This window comes from Chenopodium quinoa, unplaced genomic scaffold (assembly GCF_001683475.1).
Source record: "Chenopodium quinoa cultivar QQ74 unplaced genomic scaffold, ASM168347v1, whole genome shotgun sequence".
NCBI classification, from domain to species: domain Eukaryota; kingdom Viridiplantae; phylum Streptophyta; class Magnoliopsida; order Caryophyllales; family Amaranthaceae; genus Chenopodium; species Chenopodium quinoa.
In genome coordinates, this window is record NW_018744420.1 from 1,115,970 (window position 1) to 1,119,009 (window position 3,040).

The window sequence follows — 3,040 nt, forward strand, 5'->3', positions numbered from 1 at the left end:
TTTGCGTCCTTTCGAACTTCCGTTCAACCGACAAATGGCCGGCGACCGGGGAAAAGAGCCAGTCAGGCCCGAATCAAGCGCCGAGGAAGAAGAAGAAGAGGTGCCGCAACTAATTCTGAGGCGGAATCGCCCTTTGGCGATGATGCCCCCTCTCAGTGGCCAGAACCCTAATGCTGGGTTGCGCCAGCCGCCGCTTCGAGTGGTGCTGCATTGAGTGTAGTGCCTCTGATCAGCATTCCACCTAGAGGTTCAACTGAGGCCAGTACCTCTGGCTGAAGTGAGGCTTCGGCATCCAGGCCGCTGACTCCCGAAGAGCGGGAGTGGACTGAAGTTAGGGAGAATGAGGGCATTATGAATGCTGCGCCCTATTCTTGGTGGATTGAGAATGATGCCCAGTACCATTTTGCCGAACAACTCGAGGTCTATTACGGCAATGCCTAGTGCCAATGATAGGATTCATCGCCCCCGCCTAAGTATATTGGGGTTTACACTTGGCAATTGCAAAACGGGCTTTGATTTCCCGTTCACTCTTTTGTCATCAAATTGCTGAATGGATACAACATATCCTTGCCTCAGCTGACCCCAGTGAGCCTTCGAAGAATTATGACCTATCTTTGGGTCTGTTAATTTTATGGATTTGAGCCGAGCGTTCACTGTTTTCGGTGCATTCACAAACTTATGCCGAACATCCAATCTAATAAGTGGCACGACCCTGGGTGGTGGCTGATAGAGGATGAGAAGGGATTTCTAACATCTTATCCGAATGACACTTCGGATAAAAATTGGAGAGGGCAATGGATCTGGGTCCGAGCACCCTCTGATGAAGCTCATCCGAACTACTTCGGGGCTCCCCGATATCTGAGAAAACCAGATCCTGAAATGTCAAGCATCGGCCCTGATGAATTCATTGACCTTGATCATCGCTAAATGGAGCTGTTTGGCCGAAATAAGATGGTCGTTACTAGCTGAATGGCCAATGTGCCGAGTACCTGGTTGCCTTGCTTCCATTACGTCTTCCAAGAGAAGATGCTCGCTGTTGTCGGCCTCAGCCGAAGATACCAAGGCGGTAAGGGATTCGGCTGGGGCCGAAGCCTTTTTATGTTTTATTCTTTATTGCTTACTGACTTGTGAATCTTAACTTTTTCAGCTGAACTCATCCTCGTTTTCTTTGACTTTTCAGAGTTATACGAAGGGAACTCAAGCGTTGACTACGAGGTGCTTGGGATAAGTGAGGAAAGGGTCCCATTCACCAACACGCCGAAGATCACCGAGTCTAAAGATCGGCCCCTTTCCTTTCAGCCGAGAAAACTTCAAATTGTCAGCGCCTTAGAGTATTAGAGGCAGAAGGCTTGGCATCAAAAGATTGACCCTTTCTTCCTTCACTCGGCTGAAGAAGTTGCTGCTGCCGCTGAAGCTTCTTCTGCTCCTCAACATGAAACAAAGCCCTCTGCCTCGGTTGCTGAACCAAGAGGAGAGGGAGCCAAAGAGGAAGAAGGTTCCGAAGACGAGCACTTGCTAGATAATTCAGTGAGTTTTTACTGCTTTCTCAATTTGCGAGAAATTGCTTGAGTGTAGATCTTCAGTTACTTTACTTTCTTCAGTTTGAGTATACATGTTACACATAGCTTTCTTAACTTGTAAGAATTTTGCTAAGTGTAGAACTTCAGATGCATGTTGCTTTTTCCACTTAAATCTTTCAACTTGTGAAAATTCATCTAAGTATTAAGCTTCGACTTGAAGTTTACTTCTCTCTTTCTCTTTTTTTTTTTTTTTTTTTTTTTTTTTTTTTTTTTGCTTCTACTGATCCCTGCCCCCCTTTTTTCTATTCTGCTTCAGTGTGACGAAGAGGAAGTGCAAAAAGGAGACCCCGCCGAAGCATTCCCCGTTCCAGACTCTCCAGAAGAAGGAATGGCCGACGAAAGAAGAAAGAGGAGGCTTGTCAGGCTGGGAGAGTTTTTGGCTCCCTAGATTCCGGAGAAGAGGCCTTGTCTTGAAGAGGACAAGCAGGAAGAGGCCAAGGAGGTCACTCCTCCGCCTCCCGAAGCTGCCGTTGAGGGAGTAATCATTCTGCAAACTCCCCCTCTCTCTCCGGTCCATATGGCCGAAGCCACTTCTGAAGAGGCCCGGAGAGAGGCCGATGCGTTGATAGTCAATGCTGAAGATGAAGCGCTTATTGCGAATGAGGACAGGCCGAAGGAGGCTGAGGTAGAGGAGAAAATAGAAGAACCCAAAAAACGATGTGCCGTCTACCTTGGCTGTTGGCTCCTTTAGGACCTTTGAGTCCTCTGAGATGAGGTTCGACTCCACGCCCTTAGTACCTATCCCAGAATATGCACGAACTCTTTTTGAGTCTAAACGGGACTCAGTGAATGAGTACTTCGGCGATCTGGATAACTTGTCAGCGCTGGACAGGGCTAGAGCCTGGATGGTAGGTGCGGCTTCTAGGGCGTCCGATCCGCTTGCGAAAGTGCCGAACCCTTTTTTGGAAAACCAAAAATTGCTGATGTAGGTGAGCTTTTGGACTTAGCTTTCAAGTTTTTCTTTTGCCTTTGCTATGACTTCTGATTTTCTGCATTTCTGTATAGAACTTCGGCTTGAGGTTCTACACCCACAAAAAATCTGCTAAGTTCTTAGCTTTGGCTAACTTTTATTTCAATTTTTGCAAGTTGTTCACAACCATTTCCTTGCTGTGGAAATGAACGACGAGCTGAAAGCTAAAAGCTGACAAGGCTGAAGAGGCTGAATGTCGGGCTCAGCTTGCGGAGCTGAAGCAGATGAATGCCAAAGATGAAGCCTCGGCTTTGAAGATGGAGATGAAGACCATGAACGATAATTTTTCTCTCCTTTTGTCAAGACCTGGAGCAGACCGTTTTCCATGGTAGGATGAAGGCCATGCTCTAATCTAGGAATACGGGGCTGAGAGTATTGCTGACTTCAAAGCCCGTATTGAAGACAGAGTGAAGAGAGAGGTTGAGACTCGGCGTCTCCAAGCTTTAGTTTATGAAAGCCAGATTGTTCGCATCAAAGATGAAGCTAAGGA